Source organism: Erpetoichthys calabaricus, chromosome 10 (assembly GCF_900747795.2).
Source record: "Erpetoichthys calabaricus chromosome 10, fErpCal1.3, whole genome shotgun sequence".
In the NCBI taxonomy this organism is placed as follows: domain Eukaryota; kingdom Metazoa; phylum Chordata; class Cladistia; order Polypteriformes; family Polypteridae; genus Erpetoichthys; species Erpetoichthys calabaricus.
Window position 1 is genome coordinate 155,128,947 of NC_041403.2, and position 19,551 is coordinate 155,148,497.

The window sequence follows — 19,551 nt, forward strand, 5'->3', positions numbered from 1 at the left end:
CCCCGAGCCTCATGGAGCCCGGGACTTATTCACTTCCGCCACACCCATGGAGGACGATCCTTCCAAGGTCACCCGGAGTAATTCCGGGTGCTCTCCTGATGCTTCCACCACATCGGGATGTGACATCAGGTAGAGCACCTGGAGCTCATCCGGGTGAGGATAAAGGGGGCCGCCTCCCTCCTGTCAGGGAGCTGGAGTCGGGAGCAGGACGAAGCTCCTGGAGAGAGGAGACAGGTGGCCCAGGGACGAGGAGAGAGAAGGCCCAGGAGAAAGGTGACTGGGGCTGAAGACATTATTGTTGTGCGGGACTGAGTAGTGTGTTGTGGGAAGACAAAATAAAAAGTACATTTGATAAAGATGTGGTCTCCGACTGGTGGTGTCCGGGCAAATATCACAACATTATTAATATCCATTTTGCAGCCAGGAATAATAAACCTTTTTGTCGCTCTTTTGTTGTGTTTATGACAATGTCTATGTGCGCTTTGCAACATAAAGTCAATTTCAAGCAACAGCAATGATCCCATTTACAGGTATGCAAAGTATTACAAAATTTGATAACCCAACACAGATTGGATAATCGTGATTTTGGGATGTTCATGCTGTTGGTGCAGAACACCAAGAATGTATCATTATGACGTCTCTTTATTATCCACATTTATGTGTATTGCCAGGCCAGTGAATTGGACCAATCTGTGGATTCTTATATGTGGACTGATGAACTCATAATTTGATTTTTTAAAATAGTTATAAAATGCAGGTAGGCCTTCTATTGTTCAGCCTGATCTTTTTAAAATTACCATTAGATAACACAGCTCTATTAACCCATAACACATATGCATATAAATAGCAATATTTTAAACATGACAGGAGCTTACATCACTTTGTTAAAAACAGGACTGCTGGAGGACAGAAGTGGGCTGCCTGGCATGGCAGTGGGCTGCTTGGATCCTGTGAAAGTCGCTTGCTGCTCTGCCGGTGTGAAGTACCATGTGCATGCTGGCTGGAAGCAGGAGACCTTCTGTCTCATCTCATTCCCCTCTGTAATCTGTGGCGCCTCGCTTTCCGTCTTTTGGTTCATTAAAATAAACCTTTGCCGCGGAGCTGATTCCATAGCCTTCAGCAGCGTATGAATGTAATGTAAAAAACGCAAACAGAGATTTTGTCTTTATCGCGCAGATGGGGTCTGCTCTGCTTAACCTTTAGATATTCATGTGTGCTGTTCTAACCCATATGAGAAAAATGGTGCCAACGACGGTGTGAATGGTACTGTGGAGCAAACAGCTCCTCTTCGTCTGTAGTCACTGACACCTTTACGTATACGTGGCAAGTTAAAATGAGGAAAGAAGCTTTGCATTCTAATTTCTCAAGAGCCCTTGAAGAGATTTGAGACACTGCAAAGGAGATCTGGGCCAGGGACTGATAATATTCAGCATGCTTCCAATTTCAAACATTATTTTTTTTTTTTTAAATGAATAAACTGAAGCTTGGCTGAAAAGTGCACACAGTATAAATGATATTTCCTATCAGAAAATAAATGGACACCATTCAGCATGCAGGCTTCTTCACTTCACGTCTGCATAAAATTAACAGGAAAGGTGCTGATCTTTCCCTCTTTTCTCCAACACACACACACACAACTGCAGACCCCCAAGGGCCAAACCCAGGCTCAACCAAATCAGCCTCATCTCCTCAGCCAGCATGCGACAATCACTTTGCACTGCACTCCTCACTAGAGGCCTGGACAGGAGTCAGGGGAATATTGCAGTTTGCATCCCTGAGCTGTGCTGGATGACAGATGGTGATTAAGACTCAGCCATCATGATTTGCATCCTAGCACAGAGCACTGCTGCCTGCCAGCCCTTACATAAACGGTAGGCGCCCAAAATTCCATTATAACAGTCCACGTCATTCTGAAATTGTAAATAATATTCTGCAGAACGCTCAAGCTGTCTATTTGTTGCAGAGTAGAGCTTAATGAAGTGCATTTTTCTGTTATACACAGTACCTGCCCCATGAATTAATATTGAGGTCATACTTTAGTTTCTCTATCCATAATTACAGTGTACTTGCATAGTAATTAATCTGTGACAACCTGTGCATTACAATATAACTGTAGCAAATCCGTAACTGGAGCAGCCACATGGGTGAGGACACATTTGTCATCCTACCTCCGCATGTTGATTGAGTACTTAGCTGTATAGGCTTACCCTGAGTACACAAGCAAGAAGGAACAATCCACCCTCCAGTCATCCATCTGTCAATTTTTGAATCCACAGTGAGTGTGTTTATGTGCACACACAAAGCCGGGATTAGGTGGGCAACCTGGTCAAGGCAGAAACCTGCTTTCTTAAAAAACTTCACTTGCGTGTGCGAGTCCGCTAATGGAGTTCTCATAAACATGCACGAAAAAAGAGAGATTAAACATCGTCAACGGCAGCCGAGAATCGGTAAACGGTGGTTAATAAAAATGGAAATAGTCAGGGTTTTAGAAATAAACTTGATCCCTTTGCATTAAAAATCAAGGCGGAAGTAAACAATTTAGGCGTAATCTCGGACTGTAACCTAAACTTTAAATCGCATATTAACTAGATTACTAGGACTACATTTTTCCATTGAAGGAATATTTCAAAAGTTAGATGCGAGATGCTGAAAAATGTAAAATTGACACTTTGGGTTGTAGTCAGCTGGATTATTGTAAGGCACTCCCAAAAGGACTACCTAAGACAGACATCAATCAGTTGCAGTTAGTCCAGAATGCAGAAGAAGCAAGAATTGTAACCATAAAAAAGAAAATCTGAGCACATCATACCAGTCTTAGCGTCGTTGCATTGGTTACCCGTATCGTTTAGAATTAATGTTAAAATTCTACTAATGGTATGTGAAGCTTTTACTAACCTTGCTCCTTCCTCTCTCTTGGAGTGCATGTCCCCTACACTCCAAGTCATAACCTTAGATCTTCTAATAGTGGCCATTTGCTGTAACGGACCAAAAATCTGGAATACTTTACTAATTGAAATATGCCAGGTTAATACTGTGAAACATATTATAAAAGCTCCTAAAATCCATCCATCAATCCATCCATTTTCCAACCCACTGAATCCAAACACAGGGTGACGGGGGTCTGCTGGAGCCAATCCCAGCCAACACAAGGCACAAGGCAGGAACCAATCCCGGGCAGGGTGCCAACCCACCGCAGGACACACACACACCCACACACCAAGCACATACTAGAGCCAATTTAGAATCGCCAATCCACCTAACCTGCTTGTCTTTGGACTGTGGAAGGAAACCGGAGCGCCCAGAGGAAACCCACGCAGACACGGGGAGAACATGCAAACTCCACGCAGGGAGGACCCGGGAAGCGAAACACAGGTCTCCTAACTGTGAGGCAGCAGCACTACTCCTAAAATCCAACTTTTTAATTTTACTTTTTTGTAGCTTCAGTTTAGTTCTTCTCTTAATAACACAGATACGCATATAATTACAATTCTCTTCAGTGAAAATATAATCTTTGCTTTTCTCTGTTTCTTTATTTCAGGTTGGTGTTTTCCACCCCATGATCAAAGTCCTGTAATGTCTCAACAAAAGCAGATACTGCTATGTGACCCACTGCATTGAATCCTCTAAGACAAAGCCTGGAAAAATAACCAATAAAGAACTACTTAAGAACAATTGTGTTTGGTAGAATGTCCCCCGACTCTGACTCCCTCATGTGTGGCAGAAGGCTCCCTTTTATACCAGACCTGGGAATGCTTCTGATGCCATTCTGTCTCCACTAGGAAACAACTCAGGGCCATAGACAAAGGATGGTCCTCCCCCAACCGATCCAAAGGGGGGTGCACTTCCGGACTCCATCTCCCTAGCACCCCTGCAGGTTTCCTGAGTGGGTTCTACATATGAGGACCACTGCCACCTAGTGCATGGGGGATGCAGTCACTTCCAAGTTTTAGCTTCAGCTGCTCCATTCATTATTTTATACCAGCTGGGCACAAAGTTATCTTTTTGTCCAGCTGGCCAATCCCTCCGTTGTTCCCCTTGCACCTCCCATCCAGATAATAACCCATAGCATGTGACTACTTCTTTAACATCTTGTTATGCCCATTGAGCTCAATCCTTTGTATGAACATGTGCTACAGAATTCCGTGTTGTTGTTGTTAGTGCCAGTGTCTCTCGAGATTATACCGTTGAGCTCAGCACTGTATGTTCAGCTCATCAACATAAATTTAGTGATTTCTGAAATTGTCTGACAAATTCTTTCAGCCAGGAGAAGGAATAAGGTGATTGCTTGGCCATTTGCCAAAGGAAATTGGTCATTATGGAACATTTCCAGGTTTCTACTCATGGCTGTTGGACGGATAAGTGACAACAAAGACAGGAACAGACTACAAAATCCTTAAGTTTAACCCGGTTAAGGGGTTTACATGGCCACATAACTGAGATACCCACGGAGAAATCTAACTCAGTTTCGCTAATCGGAATAACGGCACAAATGACATTTTTAAAACCAGATGTCTATGAATAGCTAGGTTATTAAAGTGCATGCAAACATAATTAATATAGTTATGCAGATAATTACTAGGTGCTTACTATGTAAATACGCCATCATGTTTGCAGTAAAATATTACTACTACATGTATAAAGTTGTTACATAGTTACATAGTTTTTGCCACTTTGTTAAAGATGGAACACTAGAATGTGATTTATGTTTTTTGTCCTAATGATTCTGCAAATCTAATCGAATTTCCAAACTTCCACACAATTAAAATTTGGAAAACCTCCTGTCGTCTGACTATCTATATGTCATAATTTGACTCCTATTTTTATTTTTTCTCAATGTTTCTTTATACATTATTTTATTGGCATTTTGAGACCCCGGAATCCAATGAACCCGTTTACTTTTGTTTTTTTGTCAGTAATTTTTTTTTTTGTATTCTCCCATAGGACCAACTTGTATTGTTTTGTGAGCTTCGAAATGTTTATAATAATGTTGTTGATGTTTGCTGTGCTGTTGGCAGGTGAGGTCAACCAGAAGTGTGTGTCACATGATGTCATCCTGGTCAGCATTGAAAACTTCCTTTAAAAACTGCTTTCAGAGAAGGGTAAAGATATTTCTTATTTTAGAAGGATCAGAAAATTAAATGTGAGTCAGAACCTGAGCGAAGTTCAAAACCAAAAAGTCATATCTTATATCAAAGTCTCATACAGAAGCTAAAAATGGAAAAGCAAGAACTTGGAAACAAGATCAAAAGATCAAAAGCAAAGCTCAATGAAAAGTTTAGTTATCCAGATCTGGACGATCCAGGAACGTGTGCATAGACCTTTATATACAGTAGTTTCATCGATTATTGCAACTAGTGAAGAATGCAGCTGCTAGAATCTTAACTATCCATCCATCCATCCATTTTCCAACCCGCTGAATCCGAACATAGGGTCACGGGGGTCTGCTGGAGCCAATCCCAGGCAACACAGGGCACAAGGCAGGAACCAATCCTGGGCAGGGTGCCAACCCACCGCAGGACACACACACACTAGGGCCAATTTAGAATCGCCAATCCACCTAACCTGCATGTCTTTGGACTGTGGGAGGAAACCGGAGTGCCCGGAGGAAACCCACGCAACATGCAAACTCCACGCAGGGAGGACCCGGGAAGCGAACCCAGGTCCCCAGGTCTCCCAACTGTGAGGCAGCAGCACTACCCACTGCGCCACCGTGCCGCCCAGAATCTTAACCAATTAAGAAAATCCGAGCACATTTCTCCAGTTTTGATGTCACTACACTGGTTACCCGTGTCATTTAGAATTGACTTTAAAATACTGCTTATGGTCTACAGAGCCTTAAATAATCTCGGTTCATCGTATATATTGGAATGTCTGACACCTTACACTCCAAATCATAACCTTAGATCTTCAAATGAGTGTCTACTTAGAATTGCAAGAGCTAAACTTAAACGAAGTGGTGTTATGCACCTAAAATCTGGAATAGCTTGCCAATAGGAATTCACCAGGCTAATATGGTGGAGCACTTTAAAACACTGCTAAAAATACATCACTTTAACATGGCTTTCTCATAGCTTCATCTTAGTTTAATGCTGATGCTCTGTATATTCAATTAATTATCATTATTATTCATGGTGGCTCCAAAATTCGTACTAACCTCTACTTTCTCTTCTGCTCTTTTTCTGTGGTGATGATCTGCACCACCACCACCTGATCAAAGCACCGTGATGTCCTTACATTGACGGATTACACAGCCAGAAGTCCACATGACCGTCATCATCAAGTTCTTCCATGTGAACCCTGAATACAATGAGGACTGATTGAGGTCATTTATGTGAGGTAGAATGCCTAGAGGGCTGCTGGGTGGTCTCATTTTGTTTTTCCAGCCGTCTGGAATTTTTTGTTTTTTTCTGTCCTCCCTGGCCATCGGCCCTTACTTTAACTCTATGTTAATTAGTGTTCCCTTATTTTAATTCTTATTTAGTTTGTCTTTTTTCTCTTTCTTCATCATGTAAAGCACTTTGAGCAACGTTGTTTGTATGAAAATGTGCTATATATAGAAATAAATGTTGTTGTTGTCACACACCACGCATTCCTGATGACAAATCGGAAATATAAAGCCTGGCCAGACCTTTGGTTATGTTTAAGAGCCATGCTGTCACAACAGAATCCTGCAGCCCATCCATGGACTGTGGCATATGAAGTGGACTAGACGGAATCTCTGAAGACATGTTGTTCTCTAGCATTATAAATTACAGGATAACACATTATATGATTTACGGATTTTGACAACACTATAAATGCCAAATCTTACAAACTTTTACTTCATAAATTTTAATACACAGGAACTAATCTTTGGCTACTTAAAAAGTCAGCACCATTGAATGCCCTTTTCACACTCCGGCTTTTTTGATTATCGTTTGAATGAATACAAAATAAGAAGAAATCCCCCCCTAGGAATAATTAGTGCTCAAAAATGTTTCTTATTTTTGAAAAGCCTGTTGAGTTGTATTGTCTTTGTTTTTTTGTCGTCCAGTATCTTCTTATAAGACCCATATAACTATTTTTGTATGACAAAAGCTTAAAAGAGAATAACCACATTCAAAAAATGGCCGATGAACCAGCTGGCATGATCGATTCATTGGAGTCAAGGGAATAAAAGCTTAGCATTTTATGGCTGCATTTCCACATCTTTATTTTCCTCAAGTGTACAGTTAGGGTTTCCATAACAGTTTTAACTTTTTACAGGGAGGAGTTGTTAGCCGCTTACTCAACCATCTTGTTGGATATTAGATTTAGACTTGGATTTATACAAAAAATATTTAGTCACTGGTGCAACCTGTTACAATGTATGGGTCAGAAACCTGATCCAGAACAGTGCCAGACGAGATACCACCAGGGTATGTGAGAAAAGATTTGTGAAGGAAATGTACAGGACTGTGAGAGAAGGACAGAGCTGGAGAATTAGCCAGAATATGAAGTTGAATGAATTCACAGAGGGCTGTGACATTGTTAGAAGTCTTTGGTGGTTATGTCATGCTGAGGGGATGGAAATCCCTCGAATCCACAAAAAGATGCTAATATTTAGAGAACGGAGATTAAGAGAGGAACAGTATTTAAAATTATGAAAGGAATTAGTAGAGTAGATCCCAGTTATTACTTTTAAAATAAATTCTGCAACAAGAACACAAGGACACAGTTTGAAACTCGTTAAGGGCAGATTTCACACTAATGTGAAGATGATATTTCCGCAGGCGCGATGTTATTATATTAGGTGGAATGCCAAGTGGAGCCTATTAAGTATTACCCTCTAATAATCCAATACAGCTTTGAGGGGAGCTGGAAGTCATTCCACCGGCCTGTCGTGTGCGGAAGGCGAAATCCAACCCAACACGAGACCCTGGACCTTTTCAAAATTACAGAAAATTACAACCATTAATTGGTAAATTAGAGCACACAATGATATCCTAGCTTCGACCGAGGGAACACACACATCCACCACAGAAATGGGGCGCCAACCTTGTTGTCCCTTTTAATAACTAATAACTTTACAGGCGCTCGATGGCGCTATAACTGAGAGGGTAAGGTGATATCGCCTGGAAGGTGTTGCTTCAGCAACTCAAAGCTTACATCACACAGGTTAGGTTGGAGCTCCATCTGGTGGTCCGCCCACTGTGCTTGGAGCATCTCGGTTTCTTAGTCACTGGGCCAGAAGGGCAGGAATCAGTGGCCCTCACAGTGCAGTTTCTATGGGCTGTGGCTGGAAAAGCAGACAATACTGTCAGTTACAGCACCCCCCTGTGTCCCGGTGTTTAGACACTGGTGCAACCTGTTACAATGTATGGGTCAGAAACCTGATCCAGAACAGTGCCAGACGAGATACCATCAGGGAATGTGAGGAAAGATTTGTGAAGGAAATGTACAGGACTGTGACAGAAGGACAGAGCTGGAGAATTAGCCAGAATATGGAGTTGAATGAATTCACAGAGGGCTGTGACATTGTTTGGTGGTTATGTCATGCTGAGGGGATGAAAATCCCTCGAATCCACAAAAAAATGTTAATATTTAGAGAACGGAGATTAAGAGAGGAACAGTATTTAAAATTATGAAAGGAATTAGTAGAGTAGATCCCGGTTATTACTTTTAAAATAAATTCTTCCAACAAGAACACAAAGACACAGTTTGAAACTCCTTAAGGGCAGATTTCGCACTAATGCTGAAAAGTTTTTCCTTCACACAAAGAACCAAGAACCTAAATCATAAATTACCAAGTTGTGTGAGTGAGAGTAGGCTGTTAGGGTCCTTCAAATCTTGACTTGATGTAATTATGGGCAATATAAATTTATAGGATGGAAGAGCTTCTTGGGTTGAATGCAGTAACTTTTCAATATCTGGAGAAGGTGTGGATGTTCTTTAACTAGTAGGCTACATTGCATAAATACAATATTGCATTGCTTGGTTCTTCTTAGTTTCTGGTATTATAAAAAGCTGTGAAAAGAATTTATGTTTGAACGGGGGTGGGGTGGGGTGGGAGGGGGGTCGAAGGGTAGTTCTGCATGAGAGTGGCATGACACCTTTACAAAGAGGGAGAGAGAGCTTTTCAAAGTCAAAGTCAAGTCAAAGCGAACTTTATTGTCATCTCAGCCATATACAAGTATACAAATAGACGAAATTGTGAAGCTCAGGGTCCACAGTGTAACAACACGAAGTGCAAATAATAAATTAAAAATAGAATTAAAATTTAAATTTAAAAGGCGGCACAGTGGTGCAGTGATAGCGCTGCTGCTTTACAGTTAGGAGACCTGGGTTCGCTTCCTGGGTCCTCCCTGCATGGAGTTTGCATGTTCTCCCTATGTCTGTGTGGGTTTCCTCCCACAGTCCAAAAACATGCAGGTTAGGTGCATTGGCAATCCTAAATTGTCCCTAGTGTGTGTGCACCCTGCGGTAGGCTGGTGCCCTGCCCGGGGTTTGTTTCCTGCTTTGCGCCCTGTGTTGGCTGGGATTGGCTCCAGCAGACCCCCGTGACCCTGCAGATGGATGGATTTAAATTTAAAATGTAAAACACAAACAAGACAAGACATTGTGCAAAGACAAGACAAAAAAGTATTAGTCCAATGAAGTCTCTAACCTTAGAGACCGTACAAGAGGGGATGGATCCATGAATGAAATGATACATGTAGAATGCAGATGGGTGCAAAACAAAACCACCTGGTAGTGGAAGAAACCTTTACAAAACCAGCGGATACCCAAAATGTTAACTTCTAAGAGGAAGCTTGAGTTAATGTGCTCGTTAAGAAGAACTGGGGATTGAATTGGGGAACATCACTACGACCTAGAGACAAAACCACATTCATAACAATAGAAGTGCAGTGATTCCCCAGCACCAATAAAAAACAGTCACGCACAGTCTTAAAATACATATTCAGAAGCATACGGAATGAGGAGGAGGACGATACTTCTGGTAAGCAAGCGGCAGCAGAACAAAAGATTTAGTGATGTGGGTGGGAACGAGCAGGACTGAGGGATGGAGTCGGGAGAAGTGCTTGGAGAAAAATCTGCCAGGCACAGCCCTACCCCTACGAATTACTGGATTTGCCATTAATTGTAATTAAGATTGATTAGTGGAATCGCAATCCATGGCCCATGTTCTATTTTTTGACACTGATTGCATAGCTGTAACACTCAAAACTCAAGCTAAAATAATGTATACATAAATACTGAATTTCCAAAATATGGACATTTGTTGCAATGATAGTATTACAAATCTGATGGATATACCACTTATTTATTTATCTTTTTCCTTTTCCTGCATTTTTTCTCCCCCGGATAAATTAATTAACTTGCTTGTCACAGAAACAAATTGGCATGCCGCACAACTAAGAAGATACTTACTCTTTCAGAATAGCAGCAGCAGAATGACAAATTTGGAGTTCAGGGTGAAGCTAATCAAGTGATTACTGGATGAGTATAGCGGGCAGAGGCACAGCCACACAAATCTCAATGAGAAAGCAGTCAGCGTCAACTGACAAGTCAGTTATTTCTGCAGGCAACAACCCCCACATGGGCCTGCCACAAAACGGAAAAAAGAATGCTGGGCTCAAAAAATTACAAATGTGTATGTAAGCTGGGAAGAAAGCGAAGATGATATTTCTGCAGGCGTAATGTTATTATATTAGGTGGAATGCCAAGTGGAGCCTGTTAAGTATTACACTCTAATAATCCAATACAGCTTTGAGGGGAGCTGGAAGTCATTCCACCGACCTGTCGTGTGCGGAAGGTGCAATCCAACCCAACACGAGACCCTGGACCTTTTCAAAATTTACAGAAAATTACAACCATTAATTGGTAAATTAGAGCATGCAATGATATCCTAGCTTCGACCAAGAGAACACACACATCCACCATAGAAATGGGGTGCCAACCTAGTTGTCCCTTTTAATAACTAATAACTTTACAGGTGCTTGATGGCGCTACAACTGAAACGGCAAGGTGATATCGCCTGGAAGGTGCTGCTTCAGCAACTCAAACTTAGATAACACAGGTTAGGTCGGAGCTCCATCTGGTGCTTGGAGCATCTCGGTTTCTTAGTCACTGGGCCAGAAGGGGTGGAATCAGTTGCCCTCACAGGGCAGTTTCTATGGGCTGTGGCTGGAAAAGCAGACAATACTGTCAGTTACAGCACCCCCTTGTGTCCCGGGGTGGTAGTACTTACATCTAATATGTCCAGAAAGTGACCCTCTGACACACAACCCTTAAAACATAATATCTTTTGTTTTATTTTGAGCATTCACTATGAAGCGTAGAAAATAAAGTGAGCCAAGAAAGACATTTTGTGATAGGGAGATTATTTGTAACTAGGAAACATGCAGACGTCTGATTTTCTTTCTGCCATGTCACTGTTGATCACTTCACATTTCTATTACTAAGATGTTCATCACAACTGTTCTTTTAGCCATGTCACTTCATGTCACTATTTCAATCAGTTTCAGTCATTGCCTGTGCAATGTGCTTCACAGAGCTTTTTGTGGCCGTGCCACAGCACGTGTTTGAGTCTCTGCGTACCATGAGGAGGATGTGAAGCCAAATTCTGTGGCTATTGTGTTGATTAAGGTGATGTTACACATATCACATCATAAGTTCTCCATTGAGACAAAGATAAAGCTTTAAAGACCAGGGGTGCACAAGCTTTTTGCATGACATGCAGACAACAATTAGCATTTTATATAAACAGTGTGAAAGACAGAGGCACTGTCGACCCCTTAAACCCTCAGACCAGACGTCAGACACCAGATAAAAGTCAAATATGACTTTATTTTATAACAATTATGTGCACCAAGCACCCTCCACTCCACAATACTCATAAATCAATAATCAATAATCACAATTCTCCACTCCCAGACGCGTTGCCACCCAACGCTCTGGTGTTTCACTGTCCTTTTTATAGTCCTTGACTCGGAAGCGTTTCACCCTCTCTGTCCATGTGACCTGGAACACTTCCGGGTCAGATAACAATCCTTCTTTTCTTTACAAGGGAAGCACATCGTTCCCTTTGTCCACGTGACTCTGACGTACTTCCTGGGCGTAAGGCAAATAGTCTCTGTGCCTCCCTGCAGCGTCCTCAAGTGGGCCCCAAGGTATCCAACAGGGCTGAGAATAAAAACTACATTTCCTGCTGGCATTTGGGGCACCTCCATGCTGCAGGAAGGGCTCCACCTGGCGGCCTGGGGGTGTTGGACGGGATGACATACCGGCCATATCCCACAACAGATACACCTTTGTCACAGTCAGCACTATGCTGGGGGAACAGCCTTCTGAAGCATCCATCCATTTTCACAGACACTAATTTGTTGAATGGGGGAACAAGTCAGGAGCCCACTATGGATGGGTGCCAATACATTATCGAGTCTATCAGAACTGTGGAATGGTCTGCCTGCTACTATAAGAGATGCCCCTTCGGTCTCAGCTTTCAAATCCTGGCTGTAGACTCACTACTTCAGTTTAGCACACCCTGCCTAGAGCTGCTGATTAACTGTACAGACTGCATCTCAGTTGTTAGTCATTAGCACTAAAACATAAGTAACATGATAGTTAGAATTTGTTACTAACTCTCACCTATTCTGTTTCTCTTCTCGGTACTCAAATGTGGCACTTGGTGCCACGGCCCACCTGCCAAGTTGTTTTGCCTGCCTAAGGAGAAGTCATCCCTGATGGAGGATCGCAGGAATCGTTGGGTAGATGGTTCCTTTCATCAGATTGGCTGGCCCAGTGCTGACTCAGCTGTGGAATGGCCAATAGGGGATGGCAGCTTGATGGATGAGGTGTCCAGGACTCTGAACAAATCCAAATCGTATTAGGAGATATCATCTACTGTTAAATTCTGCTCTCTACTTGTAGGCAGGGCCTGTTAAAGTCCATTGCAGCACTTCTTGTGTGATTTTGGGCTATACAAAAATAAATTGTATTGTATTGTACTGTATTGTATTGTATCAGAAGCAATACTCCTAAAACATAAATGGTATGGGCACCTTCAAAAGAATTAATGTCCATAGAAATGGAGAAAATAGAGCAGGAGATGTAAACAGCTAATAGGAACATTCCAAACAACAGGCTTTGTCGGAAAGGAAGAAGAATACACAAAGAGACAGAGTCAAAGTCAGAAAATGGTCCTCACACTAACTTGTATTAATTGCCTCTAACTAACACTAATCATGACCATTTGTTTTACTGAAAATTCAGAAACCTAAATGTTAGAAGCTTTGCACTCCCTTCTTTAATAGATGCTACATCAGTCAGTCAGTCATTTTCCAACCCGCAATATCCTAACACAGGGTCAAGGGGGTCTGATGGAGCCAATCTCAGCCAGCACAGGGAGCAATGCAGGAACAAACCCTGGGCAGGGCGCCGGCCCACCATAGGGCACACACACACCAAGCATACACTAGGGACAATTTCGGATCGGCCAATGCACCTAACCTGCATGTCTTTGGACTGGGGGAGGAAACCGGAGCACCTGGAGGAAACCCATGCAGACATGGGGAGAACATGCAAACTCCAAGGAGGGAGGACCCGGGAAGTGAACCCAGGTCTCCTTACTGCGAGGCAGCAGCGCTACCACTGCACCAGGAGGGATATCTCCTTTTTAATATTGTATCTATATAGTTTTGGGTTACTTAAGACACCGCAATTGCAAAAGAACGTATTCCAACTAGGGAGCTAGCGCCACCTAGAGGACAGTATTGATCTCTGTAATGTGACCTACTAAGAAAACAACACTTTGGACTTCTGGTCTGAGGTTGCTTAGCGGAGACACATTTCTCTTCCATCCATCCATTATCCAACCTGCTATATCCTAACTACAGGGTCACAGGGGTCTGCTAGAGCCAATCCCAGCAAACACAGGAAACAAACCCTGGGCAGGGTGCCAGTCCACTGCAGGGCACACACACACACACACAGCACAATTTAGAATGCACCTAACCTGCATGTCTTTGGACTGTGGGAGGAAACCAGAGAACCCGGAGGAAACCCATACAGACACGGGGAGAACATGCAAACTCCACATAGGGAGGACCCAGGAAGTGAACTCAGGTCTCCTTACTGTGAGTTGGCAGCACTACCACTGCGCCACCGTGCTGCCCGATGCTACATCATGTGACTTCTAAATCATGTGACAGGCAACGGACACAGAAACTAAAAACAGTCATGTAAAGATTAGGCAGGAGATGACACTGTACAACTCATACTGCGATTCGTACTTCATGATACAATGTTCCCAAAGTATGAAATCTTCATTAATGATGCACATCTTGATTCATTTTACTGATTTACTTCTTTTCAACTACCTGTTTAAGTGAATCGATTATTTTGATTCATTTGATTTGTTTGATTAATTTACAGCCAGGCATATATGGAAAGCCTGGGGCTTGGTCATCTCTGATGGCATCATAAATATATAATTTCATAATTTGTACATTATTTTGATATACAGTATATGTTTGTGTGTATATAAATAATGCCATTGTTTATTAATTTACATATGATTGGTTGAATTTAATTAATTGTGTATCAATTTATAATTATTTATATACAACTAATTATATACTTACCATGATAATTCACATGCCATTGTCCTTTTTCCATAAACAAAGCATGATAACACATTTAGGATGCATAATTAAAGTCCTGAATTACAGCTGAATGAGAATTGTGTAACTTGTGACGATTTGTTTGTGAATCAAATGAACGAGAGTCATTAGCCAGGATCCCGGATAGTGACTCATTCGTGAAAGAAATGAGTGACAATTGTTAGACTGATTCTCAGGTACTGATTATTTGTTCACGAAAATTAATGCTGTCATAAACAAGACAAAAAGAGCCACAAAAAAGGTTTGGGGCAACCACCATATATTGTTCCTGGCTGCAAAATGGATATTAATAATGTAAAGATGTGTACAGACTGGAGTCCACAACAGAACTGACTCAATAGCACAAAGGTGGCGGCTTTAAAGGAGAACAGTGGAAGTGACGTCATCAGTGGGGCTGGAACCAGAAGTGGCGTCATTGAACCCGGAACCGGAAGTGACATCATCAGGGCCAGGCTGGATTTCCTGTAACTGGTCTGCAAGGAAGTGAGAGAAAGAGTTAGTGCCCTCCGCCACCCCCTGGTCTGGAGTGGAATTTCTCTCATTCAGGCCCTTTAGCTGCCACCCATGCGCACGTGTGTGACAATGCTAATCGCTAAAATGATTTTCAGGTAGTGACTCGTTAGTGAATGGAATGAGTCGAGACTCAAGAGTCATGCAGTTGTTGGGAATGCATGTTAAAAAATCTATCTCAGAAACAAAAGATACTGATGGCGACACACAGGAAGGACATGTATGTGCTTAAGCGCTCCTTTGAGCTCTACTGAATCAATTTGATTCTCTGAAAAGAGTCATTCAAAAAGACTTGGCTGACCAGTGAAGACTTCTGTATTTTGTATTGTGACAACATAACAAAGAGGAGCTCCCCAAGAGTGGCTCTGTAAGTCATCAAGCATATCCACCTTAATAAAACAGCATGTGTCTGTGTGTTTGTTCTGTTGCTATGTCCCTGTCATTCTAAAAGATGGAGCACCACAGACACTTTAAGTAATAAAAAGCATTGCATTTGTCATTCCAACAGATAGTACAACATAAACATTAACACTGCTTTTACAAATCCTGTACCATATAACAGGGACATATGGATTGCACGATGTAACACAGAAGTCTACATCGATTACTTAGATTTCAACTTTGTTTAGATGGGTAGCACTGCTGGTAAAAGGGTAATTGTCTGTGTGTCCTTAAGGCTGCTATGTCTCTGTCATTCCTAAAAATGGCGTACCACAAACATTTTTATAAAATGCATTGTGCTTTCTTATTCCAATATTGTTTAAAATATTTTAAAATTTAATATTGTTTTTTGTATCAGAAAGGTGCTGCTGGAGTATGTGAATTTCCCCTTGGGATTAATAAAGTATCTATCTATCTATCTATCTATCTATCTATCTATCTATCTATCTATCTATCTATCTATCTATCTATCTATCTATCTATCTATCTATCTATCTATCTATCTATCTATCTATCTATCTATCTATCTATAGATGGTTCCTCATAAAGATTAACACTTTTATGAATCTCACACCAAGTTGCATATAACAGAGACATGGACATAGTGCACTGTAAATGTTAATGCTGAGATCTACGTCAATTATTTAAATTCCAACCTGTCTTAGACGGGTAGCACAGCTAGTATTGAGTAAACTTGTACTCAGAATTTATGATACACCAATCACAACTACACAGCTGCATTACCTGCTCAATAAAATGAGTCATTGTTTCACTAATACTACAATTACCCGACAAAGTGCCACAATGCCCTGCTACTGTATCTGTGAATGTTAACACCATTCCAGCCAACAATATTAGATTGAGAATTCTAAATAAAAATATACATACAGTGGTGTGAAAAACTATTTGCCCCCTTCCTGATTTCTTATTCTTTTGCATGTTTGTCACACAAAATGTTTCTGATCATCAAACACATTTAACCATTAGTCAAATATAACACAAGTAAACACAAAATGCAGTTTGTAAATGGTGGTTTTTATTATTTAGGGAGAAAAAAAAATCCAAACCTACATGGCCCTGTGTGAAAAAGTAATTGCCCCCTGAACCTAATAACTGGTTGGGCCACCCTTAGCAGCAATAACTGCAATCAAGCGTTTGCGATAACTTGCAATGAGTCTTTTACAGCGCTCTGGAGGAATTTTGGCCCACTCATCTTTGCAAAATTGTTGTAATTCAGCTTTATTTGAGGGTTTTCTAGCATGAACCGCCTTTTTAAGGTCATGCCATAGCATCTCAATTGGATTCAGGTCAGGACTTTGACTAGGCCACTCCAAAGTCTTCATTTTGTTTTTCTTCAGCCATTCAGAGGTGGATTTGCTGGTGTGTTTTGGGTCATTGTCCTGCTGCAGCACCCAAGATCGCTTCAGCTTCAGTTGACGAACAGATGGCCAGACATTCTCCTTCAGGATTTTTTGGTAGACAGTAGAATTCATGGTTCCATCTATCACAGCAAGCCTTCCAGGTCCTGAAGCAGCAAAACAACCCCAGACCATCACACTACCACCACCATATTTTACTGTTGGTATGATGTTCTTTTTCTGAAATGCTGTGTTCCTTTTACGCCAGATGTAACGGGACATTTGCCTTCCAAAAAGTTGAACTTTTGACTCGTCAGTCCACAAGGTATTTTCCCAAAAGTCTTGGCAATCATTGAGATGTTTCTTAGCAAAATTGAGACGAGCCCTAATGTTCTTTTTGCTTAACAGTGGTTTGCGTCTTGGAAATCTTCCATGCAGGCCATTTTTGCCCAGTCTCTTTCTTATGGTGGAGTCGTGAACACTGACCTTAATTGAGGCAAGTGAGGCCTGCAGTTCTTTAGACGTTGTCCTGAGGTCTTTTGTGACCTCTCGGATGAGTCGTCTCTGCGCTCTTGGGGTAATTTTGGTCGGCCAGCCACTCCTGGGAAGGTTCACCACTGTTCCATGTTTTTGCCATTTGTGGATAATGGCTCTCACTGTGGTTCGCTGGAGTCCCAAAGCTTTAGAAATGGCTTTATAACCTTTACCAGACTGATAGATCTCAGTTACTTCTGTTCTCATTTGTTCCTGAATTTCTTTGGATCTTGGCATGATGTCTAGCTTTTGAGGTGCTTTTGGTCTACTTCTCTGTGTCAGGCAGCTCCTATTTAAGTGATTTCTTGATTGAAACAGGTGTGGCAGTAATCAGGCCTGGGGGGTGGCTACGGAAATTGAACTCAGGGTGTGATACACCACAGTTAGGTTATTTTTAACAAGGGGGCAATTACTTTTTCACACAGGGCCATGTAGGTTTGGATTTTTTTTCTCCCTAAATAATAAACACCATCATTTAAAAACTGCATTTAGTGTTTACTTGTGTTATATTTGACTAATGGTTAAATGTGTTTGATGATCAGAAACATTTTGTGTGACAAACATGCAAAAGAATAAGAAATCAGGAAGGGGGCAAATAGTTTTTCACACCACTGTATATACATTGTGGAGCTCGGCCCAGACACAGATAGGTGGACATGTTTAAGTCACCCAACACAGGTTTATTACATTCCTCCATATTTACAAGGTGCAACACACAACCCCCAAAGTCCCCAAAAGTGCAGGCCAACAACACAATGGCTCACTCTTCAGGCCGCCTCCTTGTCTCTCCACCAACACCTTGTCTTCTCGACCTCCCGACTCCAGCCCCCGAACAGAGGGAGGCAGCCCCTTTTATAATCACCCAGATGTGCTCTATTTGCCTCCTGACAATCTTCCGAGTTGCGGAAGTGCCATCTGCGCACCTAGAAGCACTCCGGGTGTCCCCGATCCTCTTCCCCCCAGTAACTCCGGGTGTGGCAGAAGTGCTGAGGTCCAGGGCTCCATAGGCATCAGGGCCCCCCTACAGGGTTGAGCTTCAAAGCTGTGTACCCGTGGTCACCATAGCCACCAGGGCTATGTGGTGTGGGGGAGGCGTAAACCCTCCGGGGTCCCCGGCCGGGTCGCCCCCCCAGCCACTTGTGACTATATACAGTATATATACAGTATATATTTATATACAGTATATATATATATATATATATATATATATATATATATATATATATATATATATATATATATATAAAAAATATAAAATATAAATTGCAATTCATTTATAGAGCCTGCAGAACCAACAACTAACAATAGTACAGTCAATTAAATTCTTACATTGCTTGAGTCAGGATTTGGTGTCTATGAACGCCATCACAAGCTCTTATACAGGCTCATAATTGTAAAATGCTATTAAATAGCATTTGTTTTATGTACTCTTATAATACATCTGATTATCACAGTTGAATATGACTCATTCATACAGAAATGTTTAATAGACATATAAATAAACAAAAAAGTAAAGTGTTCCAGCTTTTCAAAAGGGTAACTAAATGCCCAAGCGCACCAGAATGTTGCATGATGCATAGATCTTCTAACTCGTCTAACGTGAGAAGACAACGACTCTTTCTACAGTAGCTGTGGCTGGTTAACTGTATTTTAGTTGGAGGAGATGGAGGAGTGATGAGAAGGATTATTAGGATTTTCAGACTTCTTGTGGAGCTTCACCAATAGATAAAGGGAGAAGTTCAAAACAACATGATAAGCTGTGTGTAGATTATTACACTCATGAAGCATTAAACGTGTGCAGTTCCTTCATTTTGTCTTTGTTCACTTTATTTATTTTACTGTACTGTACTGAAAAATACCATCTTTCCTTTTTTACTTTCTTGTACACAAAGTATGGGGAAAGTATTGTAATCGTCCAAAGATTTGATGTTGAGATTTAGATGAATCTCGACATTTTAGACCTCCCTGACTTTTTCGTACACAAAGTGTAGGTTAAGTACTGTAATCATCCAAATATTCCATCTTGAGATTTTGATGAATCTCAATGTTTTAGACCTCCCTGAGTC

At 41.5% G+C, this 19,551-nt stretch overlaps 1 protein-coding gene across 1 annotated transcript in view; it reads right to left on the reverse strand.

Annotated features, from left to right (window-relative positions):
- Positions 1–19,551, reverse strand: part of negr1 (neuronal growth regulator 1) — a 782,727-nt gene that overhangs the window by 409,281 nt on the left and 353,895 nt on the right. The window lies entirely within an intron of this gene.